Source organism: Mixophyes fleayi, chromosome 9 (genome assembly GCF_038048845.1).
Source record: "Mixophyes fleayi isolate aMixFle1 chromosome 9, aMixFle1.hap1, whole genome shotgun sequence".
Classification (NCBI taxonomy): Eukaryota; Metazoa; Chordata; class Amphibia; order Anura; family Limnodynastidae; genus Mixophyes; species Mixophyes fleayi.
This window is the reverse complement of record NC_134410.1, coordinates 125,807,778-125,825,665: the sequence shown is the minus strand read 5'-3', so window position 1 is coordinate 125,825,665 and position 17,888 is coordinate 125,807,778. Positions and strand designations below refer to the sequence as shown.

The following is a 17,888-nucleotide window of genomic DNA, read 5'->3' as shown; positions in this document are numbered from 1 at the left end:
ACTTCTCTGTTTGACAGTCAGATGGGTGAGTCTGGGTTTGGCAGATGCCAGGAGAACATTACCTGCCTTACTGTATTATGCCAACTGTGAAGTTTGGTGGAGGAGGGATAATGGTATGGGGCTGTTTCTCTGGGTTTGGGCTAGGCCCCTTATCTCCAGTGAAGGGCAATCCTAATGATTCTGCATACCAAGTCATTTTGGACAATGCTATGCTTCCAACTTTGTGGAAATAGTTTGGGGAAGGCCCTTTTCTATTCCAACATGACTGTGCCCCAGTGCACAAAGCAAGGACTACAAAGACATGGTTTGATGAGTTCGGTGTGGAAGATCTTGACTGGTCCGCACAGAGCCCTGACCTCAACCCCATCAAACACCTTTGGGATGAACTGGAACAGAGATTGTGAGCCGGGCCTCTCGTCCAACATCAGTACCTGACCTCATAAATACTCTACAGAATGAATTTGACCAGGTCCATATTAAAGTATATGTATTTGAATACAATGTCATTACAGTCCCTGTTGGTGTAATGGTCAAGCGTCCGAATACTTTTGTCCATATAGTGTATGTTTCCAATCTCCGTATTGGAACAATAGCTATTATATTAGCCCTTTCATTAATAATTGTTTAAATACTATAGTTAATCAATTACCTAACTTGCTACTATATTTTTAACCTGGATAACCAATATATAATTTAATTGATTAGATTAACAAATTAATAACATGTCAGTTGTTGTTTTTTTGTTTGTTTTATAAAATTATTCCAATAAAAAATATATGATTAAAAAAAAAAAAAAAAGCTAGTAAAGTACCTTTTGAGCATCCATTTTCTTACCTGTCATCCTGCATATAATGATCTCCTCTTCATAATCTCTTTGATTGGCAAACAAAAATGGTTGCCAGACATAGACATGGGTCCATGGCTCTCAGCGTGTCATGTGATAATAGAGGGAGGAGAAGGAAGATTTCACAGTGCAGACAGAGACCAGAGGGGCATTCCAAAGCATATCTGCTCACTAGATCATGTGACTGTGGTTGCCATGGTAGCCCAGCATCATAAATTATTAATAGCAGCCTGAAAGATAAAAAAAAATAGTGTCACAATGATTTATGTTAAAAAACACACACATCTTGACAAGAATTTGACAAGAATAGCAAATGAAAAAAAAAAAAGAAAAAAGGAAACATTTTTCCTATTGGAATATTTTAAAATAAACATGGAAGTCCGGGCTCTCAGCTCCGCTGCGAATGTGTTCAACCTGGCCTGGCGAAGCGGCGGCCAAAATTCACAGCGAAAGAAAATCTGTGGCATCGCTGAATGATGGCGAATAGGGGTATATAATATATTTATATATGTGCGTTCTTCGGGTGAAGTCAATGTAATAAATGGGAGGAAATTGTCTCACTTCTCCCCACCAATGTAAAGGAATAATGTCAAACCAGGACGTTCACTGACTAATACAAGGATTTGGACAGAATGTGAAATCGGGTTTGAAAATGACAGATGAGATCCTATGTAAGACAAATGTGAGGTTATTCATTTGGGGATTAAGAACAAAGCTGCTACTTAGTAACGGAATGGTTTGTCGGAGAATCGGCGGAGGGCATGTTGACAAAAGACTGGGCAATAGTGCTCAGTGTCAATCAGAAGCAGTGAAAGTCAGCAGGATTTTGTACAGAGAGCAACTGGTGTTTGAGATTACTTTCGCTTTTCTAATAAACGTCGGTGAGACGTCACCTTAACAAGTGTTTGCTCTGAGAACCAGTTTGTATAAAGGATATTATACAGTCTGCGAGACGGCAGAGGTGATGAAGTTGGAGAAAAATAAGGACGTGTCTATATGATAAATCAAATTTTGCTAAAATAAAAAACACATTTAGCAACGAGGGTTTCTTACAATTAGAAGAAGGTTAGTTGTTTCTGTAGATCACCTTTAATCCCTCCAAAATTAGTCTAATAAAATATGCAACTCATTATTTTTTTTTGGGGTTTCCAAACAGTGAGGGAAACGACAAAATCCAGGTCAGACGGTAATTAACGTAGCTGCACAATGCACATAGTCAACTCATGGCAACATCTGCAGTTCACCTGCTCTGGTGGAATTGGCCGGGCTTCAAGGTGTGGCTTATGGGCCTCATATTTTTTAAAATAATGTGCAGTCAATCAAGTGAAACTAAAAATTAACTAAAGATCTGTCACAATTAAGAAGGAATGATCAAGGACTTGGCAGAGAACGAGGAATCGGTGGTGGGAGATGTGCAAAAATTAAATATCGCCACTTGCAATATTTCTCCGGCTCACATCAAATTATTAGTCGACCTCCTTGGCTCTGGACGACCATCTGTGACCTCGGAGGAGAATGCCTTGGCAGATCATGCTAAAGCTAATGGCTTTTTAATGTAGGTGTTTTGTTCCTTTAACCTCTTTAAGGGTAACTAAAAAATTTTTTTCACAATTTTAGAGAAATCTGTATTTTTTTTTATTATTAATTATTATTATTATAATAATATAAAAGCCCAGGCTTTTAAAAGTTCACCCCTACTTAATATCTAAGGACAAATTCTACACGCGCTGCTCTCTAATACTAAATTCCACATCACACATACCCTGCTCACACCCGACTCACACACACTGCTCATTAATACAGGAACAAGCTCAGACACACTCCAAGGTGTAAATGTATCAAGCTGAGAGTTTTTCGGCGGGTTTGAAAAACCAATCAAATTCTAGCTATCATTTATTTAGTACATTCTACAAAATGACAGCTAGAATCTGATTGGTTGCTATAGGCAACATCTCCACTTTTCAAACCCGCCGGAAAACTCTCAGCTTGATACATTTACCCCCAAAAACGAAACCCAACTCGCATATATTCAGACCTCCCAAATTTGATAAAAAGCAAATTTGGGATTAAATAAGGCCCTACCATAATTCACAGAAACCACGCCCAGATCCACACAGCCACGCCTACTTTTCTCAAGTAGCCACGCCTCTTTCTGAGTCCAAGAATCAGGACAGTTCCACCAAAATCCGAGCTGTTGGGAATTTTGCAGAATACTCATTGATACTAGATCTGGCTCACACTTCTTGCTCACTAATACTTGGCCCCTCACACACTTTAGATCAATACAAGGTACAGGTTACATACACACACTATGATCTAATACTAAACCCTTAAACTTCTTATTTATTAACAGCAGAGTCCTAGTAGTGTCACTAACACTAGGTCTAACTTACACACACTCTGCTAACGCTAGACCCAGCTCACACACAAACAACTCACTAACATTAGTCCCAGCTCTCTCACACACACATTGGACACTGCCACTAGACCCAGCTCACACACACTGCCCACTAACACTAGACCCAGCTCACACACACTTGCCCACTAACACTAGACTCAGCTCTCACACACATTGCTCACTAAAACAAAGCCCAGATCACACACACACTGCAAACTAATACTAGACCTAGCTCATACTCCCACTGAACACTACACCAAGCTCACACTCACATTAGGCACAGCTCACACACATACTGCTCACTAGCACTATGAGCCAGCTTACACACACTCTGCTCACTAACACTAGAGCCAGCTCACAAACACTGTGCTCACTGACCCAAGAGAACCAGCTTACACATATTCGGCTCACTAACTCTAGACCCAGTTCTTACACACTCTGCTCGCTAACACTAGAGCAAGCTCACACACAACCTGCTCATGAACACTAGACCCAGATCACACACACTGGACACTACCATTAAAGTCAGCTCACACATTCTGCTCACTACAGTAGACCCAGCTCACACACACTAGATCCTGCTCACACACATCAACATTTATTTATATAGCGCCAGCAAATTCCGTAGCCCTTACTGGGCACACACTGGACATTACCACTAGACCCAGCTAACAAACACTGGGCAATTTCACTAGACCAAGCTCACACACACTGGACACTACCATTAAATTCAGCTTTCACACTCTGCTCACTACCACTAGAGCCAGCTCACACACTGACTGGACACTGCCACTAGACCCAACACACACACACTGCCAATAGACCCAGCTCACACACACTGGACACGAACACCAGACACAACTCACACACACACTGGACACTAACACCAGACACAGCTCAAACTCACACACACACTGACTGGACATTGCCAATAGACCCAGCTCACACACACTGACTGGACACTAACACTAGACACAGCTCACACACACTGACTGGACACTAACACTAGACACAGCTCACACACACTGACTGGACACTAACACTAGACCCAGCTCACACACACTGACTGGACACTAACACTAGACCCAGCTCACTCACCCTGGAGTGGACACTAACACTAGACCCAGCTCACAAACACTGACTGGACACTAACACTAGACCCAGCTCACACACACTGACTGGACATTGCCAATAGACCCAGCTCACACACACTGACTGGACACTAACACTAGACACAGCTCACACACACTGACTGGACACTAACACTAGACACAGCTCACACACACTGACTGGACACTAACACTAGACCCAGCTCACACACACTGACTGGACACTAACACTAGACCCAGCTCACTCACCCTGGAGTGGACACTAACACTAGACCCAGCTCACACACACTGACTGGACATTGCCAATAGACCCAGCTCACACACACTGACTGGACACTAACACTAGACACAGCTCACACACACACTGACTGGACACTAACACTAGACCCAGCTCACACACACTGACTGGACACTAACACTAGACACAGCTCACAAACACTGACTGGACACTAACACTAGACACAGCTCACACACACTGACTGGACACTAACACTAGACACAGCTCACACACACTGACTGGACACTAACACTAGACCCAGCTCACTCACCCTGGAGTGGACACTAACACTAGACCCAGCTCACACACACTGACTGGACACTAACACTAGACCCAGCTCACACACACTGACTGGACATTGCCAATAGACCCAGCTCACACACACTGACTGGACACTAACACTAGACACAGCTCACTCACCCTGGAGTGGACACTAACACTAGACCCAGCTCACACACACTGACTGGACACTAACACTAGACCCAGCTCACACACACTGACTGGACATTGCCAATAGACCCAGCTCACACACACTGACTGGACACTAACACTAGACCCAGCTCACACACACTGACTGGACATTGCCAATAGACCCAGCTCACACACACTGACTGGACACTAACACTAGACACAGCTCACACACACTGACTGGACACTAACACTAGACACAGCTCACACACACTGACTGGACACTAACACTAGACCCAGCTCACACACACTGACTGGACACTAACACTAGACCCAGCTCACTCACCCTGGAGTGGACACTAACACTAGACCCAGCTCACACACACTGACTGGACATTGCCAATAGACCCAGCTCACACACACTGACTGGACACTAACACTAGACACAGCTCACACACACACTGACTGGACACTAACACTAGACCCAGCTCACACACACTGACTGGACACTAACACTAGACACAGCTCACAAACACTGACTGGACACTAACACTAGACACAGCTCACACACACTGACTGGACACTAACACTAGACACAGCTCACACACACTGACTGGACACTAACACTAGACCCAGCTCACTCACCCTGGAGTGGACACTAACACTAGACCCAGCTCACACACACTGACTGGACACTAACACTAGACCCAGCTCACACACACTGACTGGACATTGCCAATAGACCCAGCTCACACACACTGACTGGACACTAACACTAGACACAGCTCACTCACCCTGGAGTGGACACTAACACTAGACCCAGCTCACACACACTGACTGGACACTAACACTAGACCCAGCTCACACACACTGACTGGACATTGCCAATAGACCCAGCTCACACACACTGACTGGACACTAACACTAGACACAGCTCACTCACCCTGGAGTGGACACTAACACTAGACCCAGCTCACACACACTGACTGGACACTAACACTAGACACAGCTCCCACACACTGACTGGACACTAACACTAGACACAGCTCACTCACCCTGGAGTGGACACTAACACTAGACCCAGCTCACACACACTGACTGGACACTAACACTAGACCCAGCTCACACACACTGACTGGACACTAACACTAGACACAGCTCACACACACTGACTGGACACTAACACTAGACACAGCTCACTCACCCTGGAGTGGACACTAACACTAGACCCAGCTCACACACACTGACTGGACACTAACACTAGACCCAGCTCACACACACTGACTGGACACTAACACTAGACACAGCTCACACACACTGACTGGACACTAACACTAGACCCAGCTCACACACACTGACTGGACACTAACACTAGACCCAGCTCACACACACTGACTGGACACTAACACTAGACACAGCTCACTCACCCTGGAGTGGACACTAACACTAGACACAGCTCACACACACTGACTGGACACTAACACTAGACACAGCTCACACACACTGACTGGACACTAACACTAGACCCAGCTCCCACACACTGACTGGACACTAACACAGCTCACTCACCCTGGAGTGGACACTAACACTAGACCCAGCTCACTCACCCTGGAGTGGACATTAACACTAGACCCAGCTGAGACCGTTCATTAACATCTCACAACAGAAGCGATGTGATAATTGAGGGACTGTACCACCGGATAGAGGGGAGGTAGCGGTCGCTGTGCAGTATTTTGTTATCTCCTATGTCATGTGATACGGCCAGAAAGACACAGTATTACTATGTCACTAATAATAAGAGAAGCCGTGATTTTTTTACGTCAGACAAGAGCGCGTCAGGGCTCGGTATTGCGGTGTGAATGAGCGCGTCCCCCCCTATTCTGCAGTGGTACGGTCCGTGTAGAAAAGGGTCTCTGGGGGCTCGGAGCGGCTCAGTGTGAGCAGGAGGCGGTGGGAGCGGCTGTCTGTGTGTCTGTCCGTCTGGGGGTCCTCGCTGCTCAGTCACTCCCCGGACCCCCTGAGCCTCAGCCTGCGGAGAGGAGCACACCATGCACGGTGAGTGGAGGGGGGATACTGGGGGGTGCACGCCCGGGACCACAGGGTGGGTCACCCCCCCCCAGGGGCAGTGTTTGTAGGGTACCTCCAGGCACTGCTGGGGTGAAGTGTTTTTTTGGGAGGGGGGGTGTAATGAGATTGCTGCACAGGACATGGTTCTGGGGTGTCGTCGTCCCCCCCCCCCATTCTGGGGGGTGCCCTTGTTATTGGGGGTGATGACACCCATGGGTGGGGAACCTGTCTCACCCTCCCCCACCAGGATCTGACCTCTCCTATATAATCACCTGACAGATCCCAGCACCCCACCCTGTGCCCCCTGATGGGTGTATATTGTGTATTGTCCCCAATACAGGGACCCTCATTCTCTGTACCAAGGTTTTATTTTTGCTGCTGTTAGACTGGTCCTCATGGGGTGGGAATATCTGACCCACAGAGCTTGCAATCTATATAAGCGTGCTGGAATTTCTGAGGAATGCTCCACATTCGGAATTTATTCAGAATACATGACCTCATAATAACTATCTGGGTATATTGCTAACACTAAAGTTTTATTTGTCTTTCATTTTTTTTGCCTTGGGAGCTTGCAATCACATTCACCCCTGTGGAAAAAAAAAAGTCCTTTCAGTTCTGTTGGGAGGAAAGCAGTATATAAATAACAATATTATTATTCTAAATGATTTCTGTTAGTAATATTATGACACTTCACCAAATTAGCATCTTATATTGTTACAGCTTCTTGTTTTGTTCTTGAAATATTTTTTAGCCCCAGGGGCTTGCAGTCTATTGCAATTTTTTATTGTTTACCTTTGGGCGTCTAATAAATTTATGGGACCTGACTACCCTTCTGTAAGGTCTTCATTTTGGTCAGGCTAGCCCTGTAGCATTATTTCTGAATTAAATGGATGGTACAGCTTTGTGCATGAATTTCTGTGTACAATTCTAGCCAGAGGAGCTTGCAATCTGTTACTGTACAGACAAATGTGTTTTGTGTTTTTTTTTCTTCCTAGGGGCCTGATTTATTGGCCCTGCTTCCCACATTACAAAGCTCCTGTAAAATGCTCTCTCAAGGCAATAGATATTCCACCTTGAGGATCCAAGTTTAATAGTGAGATGCCACATTTTTGTGGTGTGGAAATTGGGTCCAGCGTTTTTTTAAGGATGCAGCAGATTGAGGCGTTTGTTACAATAGAGAGAACAGATGTTTATTTCATTTCGAGGACGTATCATGCAGGCATGTATGTAAATTGTCAAGGGAGTGTGCTTGTCGCTGTTAACGCTCTGTGTTGCAGAGCTTGCATTTCAGTGGTGGTCAAAATATAAACTGTCTTTGTTATATAGCATGGACCCGTTCACCTTTATCCATCTTATAACTTGAGGCTGCTCCCAACACCTGCTATAATGTTGTTCAACAGAACTTTTAAAATAGATATTTGTTTATGTAATAACTTTAATATATATATATATATATATATATATTTATATTTGAGTCCGTTTATGCCCTGTACACTGGAAGTGAGCTCTAGAAGAGATATCAGTTATTTATGGTGCCACAGAACAATAATCATATCAGACAGTGTTGTATAGCGATGCAAGAACATCTTGAGCAATATGGTTACTTAGGACAACAAAGGACGGTAATTGGTATTACACAGTGCTATTTAGTGGCTCACTAACGTTCATGATGTCATAGACCAGTTGCTTATGTTGTCGTGGGACAGTCTATAGTAGCACAGTATTGTTACAGAACGTGCGGTAGAGAATATTACATAGTAGTATGTAACGGCTGACCTATTTTATGTCGCTGGCTTTTAAATATTTTTTTTTTTAACCAATGTTAAAATGCGTTTATGTACACGTTCGTTATGCGTTTAGACACATGTTAGTGATAAATTTAAGTTTTTCAGCTGCGTTGATGAGCTGAAATTGAACTAGAAGCATTTGAAAGAATGCACGGGGGGCGCAAGTTGAATGCAAGTAAATTTGCAAATATGTATGACCTGGTTTGGTACAATGATTTTTATTTTCACGCATGTTAAGCGAATTATTCTAGTGCTAGAGGGTACGTAGGCTTATAGCAGGATTGGGTGGAAATACCCCCCTTTGTGGCATCTTCTGGATGGATGTAGGTGTTTTTAATGTACCTTATGTGTACGAGTGTATTTATCATATGGTATAATGTATAAAAGACTGGTGGAAACCATTACACTTGATGGTGGACGCTGAATAAGGTTCATTATGTGCAAAGATGATCACATTTTATATATGCTTATGTGTAGCAAATGTCAGCCACATCTTACCCTTGCCTCACTAGAGGTCGGCCTGTAGATTCCTCACCAGTGAGAAGAGCGCCACCTACAGGGTGTTGTTGCAACTGTAAAATGAGTGACACATTGTTGCTTGGAGGAATAAGCGATGGGCTGTAATTGATCATACTTAGCATAAGTGCTACTGTATAACATGTATTTACAATTCAGGGCAATGTGCATAATCAAAACATTACATTGTCAAGTATCCTGAAGGTCCTCAGACGCTGTGTGAGCTTGCTGGGTGAGGCTGAATGTAAGGGTGCTTGGGTGAGGCTGGTATATAGTTGTGGAGTTGCTCGAGGAGGTTGGTGTGTGGCTATGGGGCTGTCTGTCCGGTGTTTGCTTGTGACAAAGGGACACTAGTTCTCAGATGTTTAGGTTTTTTGAAAGGAGAACCTTCGTTCTCCAGTTGATTTTTGCTACCCGTAAGCACTGGTGAGTTGACAGTACCTAGAGGTCATAGATGGGTCTATGGCTGATGTAGAACTGTGTACTTGAAGCCGGCATGAGCCCACTATGTGGGTTTAGGGCTGACAGGATCTAGGTTATCTAAAATTAGCTGCTTGTGGTGGTGGACAGCCAGGAAGTTATTGTGACTGTGGGGCCTGTTTGAGTAAGATTGTGACTTACAGATGACAGGCTGGACATGGGCGGAGGCTGGATACATGAATGTAGAGACTGACAGTTATATGCATGATGTAGATATGGATAAGCTTGGGCAGACTGATGCTGGCTGGGACAATGCATTTGGACAGGCTGGCGGTGGTCAAGGTACATGAATATGGATAGATTCATGGGGGTTGTTTACATGAACTTGGATAGGCTGATGATTGGGTATGTGGATGGGCTGGTTGTGTATATGACTGGACAGGCTGACGGTTGGGTACGTGACTGGACAAGCTCGCGGTGGTTGGATATGTGACTGTGGACAAGCTCGCGGTGGTTGGATATGTGACTGTGGACAAGCTCGCAGTGATTGGATACGTGACTGCGGACAGGCTGGCAGTGGTTGGGTATGTGAATGTGGACAGGCAGGGCCTGGTTGGGTATGTGAATGTGGAAAGGCAGGCCGTGGTTGGGTACGTGAATGTGGACAGGCTGGCCGTGGTTGGGTACGTGAATGTGGACAGGCTGGCCGTGGTTGGGTACGTGAATGTGGACAGGCTGGCTGTGGTTGGGTACGTGAATGTGGACAGGCTGGCCGTGGTTGGGTACGTGAATGTGGACAGGCTGGCCGTGGTTGGGTACGTGAATGTGGACAGGCTGGCCGTGGTTGGGTACGTGAATGTGGACAGGCTGGCCGTGGTTGGGTACGTGAATGTGGACAGGCTGGCCGTGGTTGGGTACGTGAATGTGGACAGGCTGGCCGTGGTTGGGTACGTGAATGTGGACAGGCTGGCCGTGGTTGGGTACGTGAATGTGGACAGGCTGGCCGTGGTTGGGTACGTGAATGTGGACAGGCTGGCCGTGGTTGGTTACTTGCGTCATCCCTACCAATTTAGTGTGTGAGGACGGGCAGGCTGTTTTGGGGCTTTTTGAAATTGCGGTTGCTGAGCAGAATGGTATAAAATGGGTTTCTAACTAGGTTATACTAGTTTATAGTGTGAGGTACGATTATTTCCACAACCGAAGTGTCGCTATATGATCTGCCCAGGTTTGGGCACACGTGGTAATTGACCACAGTCCACTGTTTTATGTTAATGACGAGTCCTCCTTTAATGAAAGCAGTGACCGGGCTGTTGTACAAAGAGCTCTCTGAGACGCACTTCTCTAGAACGGATCCCGAGCCCTGTACCTAGTTCTGCTCTGTGTGGATTTAACGGAGACACAGGTCACATGTTGCCTATTGTCTTGTAACTCGAGTGCTTTAAACAAACAGGACAAGTGTTATTTGTAGCGGTCTCATTAGTGAGTTCATTATTTGAAATGTGAGCACCTGGAAAGAAGTCTGTCCCTTACCCCCTGAGCAAGTTACTCCTGAGACATCCATTGTCTCCGGAGAGAGAGGCAGATACATTTTAATTGTTATTTTAACTTTGTATATTTTCAGCAGCAGGATTTAACCTCCTGAGACAAGGATAATTATTGTTTATACATGTATGGACATAATATATATATATATATATATATATATATATATATATATATAATATATATTCTATATCTCTATCTCTAATCTCACATACACGCGTGCAACAAGATCCTCTTCGGAGAGGCCTTGGGTCTAATTGCACTTAAATTTCCACCAGAACGTAAAGGTTAGATTTAAGTTTGAATTATCCTTTAATGAAAATGTATTTCAGGGGTGGCATAAAACCAATAGTATGACACCGTTTGCAGGATATTATGCACTTAGTATTTTATAACGTTGAACTCAGGCGCTGTAGTTCAAAATCGCAAAGAACGTGTCAATAGTTTTTTATCTGAGTGGATTGTGTGTTTATACCATAACAGGTGATTATAAGTGGAATGTATGAAATCTCAGGCTTATTCAATGCCATGCCAGACTCCACCCATGTGCTTCCTCTTTTGGGCAACACCCATGAGCCCATCACACCCTCTTCTAGTCTGATGTTCGTTCCCAGTTTGCCTGGCTGGTCGCTGTACCCTGTCCACCTGCTTGGTGTCTTGTGGGTGGTTCCATAGCTCTTAGCACGGTTATGCCTCTTATGCCAAGTTCCATAGACCCCAGTCATGCTTGGTGATCGTTACCGATTGTCCTTCATAGTCTACTCAACCACTTGTGGGCGATCATTATCCAACGACTGAAAGGAGCTCAGCCTTGTGTGCCAAATATTAGAGGAGAGAGAGTTACAGCATTTCCTCATCTCTAGCCAGAGCTCTGCTCCCTTATTTATGTTAAACGTTTTACCAGGAAACATCCTAAGAGATAAATATCTCATGTCCAGGTATGTTCTGGAATGTTTAACTATGACAGGCTCCCGGCAGCTGGTAGCTAACCCTTTCCTGTCTAGTCGCTCAGCCCGCCGGGTCTGCCGTCCACTTCTAACGGATCAGCGTCCAGTTTTCCAGCCTGTAAATTTTTCTCCTATTTCTTTTGTTTCTGCGATGAGAGGAAATGTATATCGTCAAAACTATTATCTAATCCAGAGCGGGGGCTTGGCTGGAGAGGCAGCCAAGGGGGGGATAACAGTTCAGATCTCACTACCTGTAGGATTGTAACAGATCGAGGGGCTCCTCTGTGAGCTGTCATCGGTGGGGTGGATAACAGAGGGGATTTGTTTTTCCAGCTTATTTTTTTTTCCACAATTTTCTACTGTTCATGAGATCGGTGTTTGTCACAGTGAACCAGGAAACTGCAGCCAGCCTTGTATTTTGTTTCACTTGTCACACTTTCCTTTATCCTTTCACTTTCAGGTCATCGGGGTGGGGGGATACTGTGAGAGTGGCAGAAAATGCGGTCAGGAGATTGGTGATCTCACTTTGTCTGCGGTCATCGTTTGGGGCAAAATTGTCATCATCATCATTTATTTATATGGCACCACTGATTCCGCAGCGCTGTACAGAGAACGCATTCACATCAGTCCCTGCCCCATTGGATCTTACAGTCTAAATTCCCTAACATACACACACAGACTAGGGTCAATTTAATAGCAGCCAATTAATCTACCAGTATGTTTTTGGAATGTTGGGGGAAATCGGAGCACCCGGAGGAAACCCACGCAAACAAGGGGAGAACATATAAACTCCACACAGATAAGGCCATGGATGGGAATTGAACTCATGACCCCAGTGCTGTGAGGCAGAAGTGCTAACCACTAAGCCTCCGTGCTGCCCTATTAACGCAAAAGCCGCTCTATACGTTTTTATCGTTGCAATGAATGTCCTTGTGTTGGTAGCGTATCCGTTGTGTTTCTAGTTTTTCTTATTCAGTCTGTGTTGCTGACTTTTTACTAAGCTGGAAAAACGATTTGACTTATCACGAATTACCTGGTAGCGTTGTCTAGCTCAGAATTGGATGCAGACCCCTTGGATGAAAAGAGGGCAAGAGATCACCCGCTGCGATCCGACTGATGTGCGAGACTCTTGTAGAGACCCCGAGAGAAAAGAAAACGTGAACTTGACATTTTATTAACATCGACGAGCGCACATAATTCTATATTTATAGGTGCAAAGCAAAAAACAAACCAATAATGTGCCCCTGTAAGGTGTAGAATCACGGTTTGTCGATAGAATGGTGGCCCATCCTGTAGGGTCACCTAATCGGTGGATAAAATCTGTTTTGCTTTTGGCTGGTCACCACTGGTAAATGTTGCTTGAGAGCTGATATGAAGCGGGATTGTTAACCAGCGCTATGGAGGGTTTGTCGTGGTTTTAAAGCTGGAATGCATCAAAGATTAGGGATCGCTGACCTTTATGTAGAATGTGCTCTCGGTACACACGAGTGTATTTGATGAATGCTGGAAGGACCAGGGGCAACATGTGAGTACAATCCCTTCAAGACTCATTTTTTTTCTTTGTAAACGGACAAAATATACACTATAAGCAAAGCTCACTATCTATTACACCGTTCATTGTGTGCAGTGATTTATTTTTATTTTTTTCCAATAACCATTTGTCAAGCTTGTGAGATTGTATGTTGTGATAGAGAGACCATCTTTCCCGGAACGGTGATTACCATGTACAGAACATCACGCCTCCAGCTGTGCCTGCGACGTCTCTGATACAGAATACCCCTATGCCCTGAGCCTAGGGCTGGAATAGCAGAGCTGTGACAAAAAGATGACACTAGACTAAGAATAGACAGGATGTAGGGAGCCGGTGTAGTAAGGGGGAGAGGTGCAGAAACATGCAGCGAATTTGCGGGTTAGAAGACTAATGTCCGCCCAGTACAGACATAATTGTGTCGTCTTGGGGAGTTTAGGAAAAGAAAAGTGCAGCATAATTAAATCACCAGAATAGCAGAATGATGGAGCAGAGCTGGAATTTAGTGTCCCGTATTGTAGTTAAATAAGACATGTGACCTAGCTAAACCTTCAAGGCTAATTAGTGCTGAGTGGGATTAGGTCATATGGAATCAAATATGAAGGGTTACCTACGTTCAGGCGATCCATCTAACAGCCGTGAGCAGGGCAACGTTTGGTTCACAGATCCGCTATTTGTGTGAACAAGACTCCACCTGATCAGAAGATGAGGGGTCTCCACGGCTGTTACGTGGATCGGGTTCTCCGCTGGATCATCGGAGCGCCCATAAGAAATCAAACAGGTTTGACCGGATCGGACAAACCGCGGGATCCCATGGGGTCGAAAGAATGCGCTTGGCCATAGGCAAACCGACAGGACTTTTCCTAGTACCTGGAAACTCCCCTCCAAGCCTGGGGCACTGTATAATTGAGGTGGTTGGACCCTGCCCCCGCTTCACATGGCTCTGTTTGAAAGGGGGAGCTGCGTGCACCTAAAAGTAGTGCATGCAGCATTGCCCATGTATATTATGGGGATAGGAAGAGTTGGAGAGCAGCCAAGCACTGTCTAAAATTATAGCCACGCCCCATGCATGCTGGTCACGCCCACTGGTGGCGTGGTGTGGAAACCCCCCTCTACATATCCTGCGTTTGCCCCTGCTTGGCCTATGATTACACGCTCATACAGATCACGCCGTTGGGTGGTTTGATTCTCAAGATTACCCGGTCAAAAAAACGACCAATGCCGATAGAATTTGAGTAGGCTCCGCTTGTGGTTTTGGACCCACACATGAAGCGGACCCTGGGCAGGATGAGTGAGCACAGAGAAAGGATCTGAATCGTTGCTGGGGAGAGGTTAGTAGTGCTTAGTATTAGAGTAGCAGAGTGTTACACTAGAGCTGGATTATAGTGCAGGGCATCCACACGGAGCAGTAATATTAATACTGAATGTTGGAGCCATGTGTAATCTTGGACTAGCAGAATGCTCAGGCAGAGATAAAATTATAGAATTGCGTAGCAGGATTTTGGTGTAGTGTATGATATTGGAATGGCAGCGTACTTCCAAGGACCAAGGGAATTGCTCAGTGATAAATCTTGAAATAAAGGAGACTTCTAGCCCTTTAAGGAGGGCTCTGCTGAGAATTGGCCCAGCTGAGGCCCCTGAGATCATGTCTCAGTCATCGGTGAAGGGGAGGGGGGGTAGGAGGGCAGTTGGAGCCGTTTGTGTCTTTAGGGCTTAGAATCGTAAAGTAAGGGACATTGTCCGTAAAGAGTGACCTCAAATTTTATTCTTACCGGGGGCGGCATTCTTAGAGTGAAAAACCCTTTCTACCGGATCTCACCTTTAAAACCCCTCTGTGGTGCTTAGGAAATAATACTACAATAATACTGCAGTGCTGGGCATCTGTACTGTATTAATAACGATGTACTGATGTTTTATATCAACCTGTTGTATAATACAGGGATAGCAGAGTGATGTACTGGAGCTGCAGGTTAGTGAAGGTAGTATGGGGATAGCAGAGTGATGTACTGGAGCTGCAGGTAGTATGGGGATAGCAGAGTGATGTACTGGAGCTGCAGGTTAGTGGGGGGTAGTATGGGTATAGCAGAGTGATGTATTGGAGCTGCAGGTACTATGGGGGTAGCAGAGTGATGTACTGGAGCTGCAGGTTAGTGGAGGTAGTATGGGGATAGCAGAGTGATGTACTGGAGCTGCAGGTTAGTGGAGGTAGTATGGGGATAGCAGAGTGATGTACTGGAGCTGCAGGTTAGTGGAGGTAGTATGGGGATAGCAGAGTGATGTACTGGAGCTGCAGGTTAGTGGAGGTAGTATGGGGATAGCAGAGTGATGTACTGGAGCTGCAGGTTAGTGGAGGTAGTATGGGGATAGCAGAGTGATGTACTGGAGCTGCAGGTTAGTGGAGGTAGTATGGGGATAGCAGAGTGATGTACTGGAGCTGCAGGTTAGTGGGGGGTAGTATGGGTATAGCAGAGTGATGTATTGGAGCTGCAGGTACTATGGGGGTAGCAGAGTGATGTACTGGAGCTGCAGGTTAGTGGAGGTAGTATGGGGATAGCAGAGTGATGTACTGGAGCTGCAGGTAGTATGGGGATAGCAGAGTTATGTACTGGAGCTGCAGGTTAGTGGGGGGGTAGTATGGGTATAGCAGAGTGCATGGTATAGGAGCTGCAGGTAGTATGGGGATAGCAGAGTTATGTACTGGAGCTGCAGGTTAGTGGGGGGTAGTATGGGGATAGCAGAGTGCATGGTATAGGAGCTGCAGGTTAGTGGAGGTAGTATGGGGATAGCAGAGTGCTGTACTGGAGGTAGTATGGGGATAGCAGAGTGCATGGTATAGGAGCTGCAGGGTGATATAAGATACACTTCGTGTGTCTTTGGGTGAAACGCTCTGTAATAAAACATTTATTCCCAGCTCCTCCTACGTATCCTCAGGGCTGAGAATAAATCTGTCACACGTTCCGGAGATTGATGACAATGACGTTATCACCCAGGAATAATTCTCTGTGACCTGAGGAGCTGTCCAGTACTGTGCAATTACTCCTACCGCCCCCAGTGCATTACATCTGGCTGATTCTGGGGCCCCAGTACACATTCCTGGGCCCCAGTACTGTGCAATTACTCCTACCGCCCCCAGTGCATTACATCTGGCTGATTCTGGGGCCCCAGTACACATTCCTGGGCCCCAGTACTGTGCAATTACTCCTACCGCCCCCAGTGCCTTACATCCGGCTGATTCTAGGGCCCCAGTACTGTGCAATTACTCCTACCGCCCCCAGTGCATTACATCCGGCTGATTCTGGGGCCCCAGTACACATTCCTGGGCCCCAGTACTGTGCAATTACTCCTACCGCCCCCAGTGCATTACATCCGGCTGATTCTGGGGCCCCAGTACACATTCCTGGGCCCCAGTACTGTGCAATTACTCCTACCGCCCCCAGTGCCTTACATCCGGCTGATTCTAGGGCCCCAGTACTGTGCAATTACTCCTACCGCCCCCAGTGCATTACATCTGGCTGATTCTGGGGCCCAAGTACACATTCCTGGGCCCCAGTACTGTGCAATTACTCCTACCGCCCCCAGTGCCTTACATCCGGCTGATTCTGGGGCCCAAGTACACATTCCTGGGCCCCAGTACTGTGCAGTTACTCATACCGCCCCCAGTGCATTACATCTAGCTGATTTTGGGGCCCCGGTACTCATTCCGGGGCCCCAGTACTGTGCAATTACTCATACTGCCCCCAGTGCATTACATCCGGCTGATTCTGGGGCCCAAGTACACATTCCTGGGCCCCAGTACTGTGCAGTTACTCATACCGCCCCCAGTGCATTACATCTGGCTGATTTTGGGGCTACGGTACACATTCCGGGGCCTCAGTACTGTCCAGTTACTTATATAGCCCCTGGTGCATTACATCTGGCTGATTCCGGGACCCCCTCTCCATGATATGACTGGGGGGGGGGGGGGGGTGACAGGCTTCTCCACATTGACAACTGTCCTCTCCATCCCATAATACTACAGTGATGTCATCACCCCCATTCTGCCCAG

At 46.0% G+C, this 17,888-nt stretch overlaps 1 protein-coding gene across 1 annotated transcript in view; it reads left to right on the top strand.

Annotated features, from left to right (window-relative positions):
* The first annotated feature begins 6,956 nt into the window (after nucleotides 1-6,956).
* The window catches only part of PLXNA3 (plexin A3), a 73,178-nt gene continuing 62,246 nt past the window's right edge, over nucleotides 6,957-17,888 (top strand). The window contains exon 1 of the mRNA XM_075185627.1: nucleotides 6,957-7,091. The gene's annotated coding sequence lies outside the window, so the exon portion shown is untranslated. The remainder of the gene's footprint in view (nucleotides 7,092-17,888) is intronic.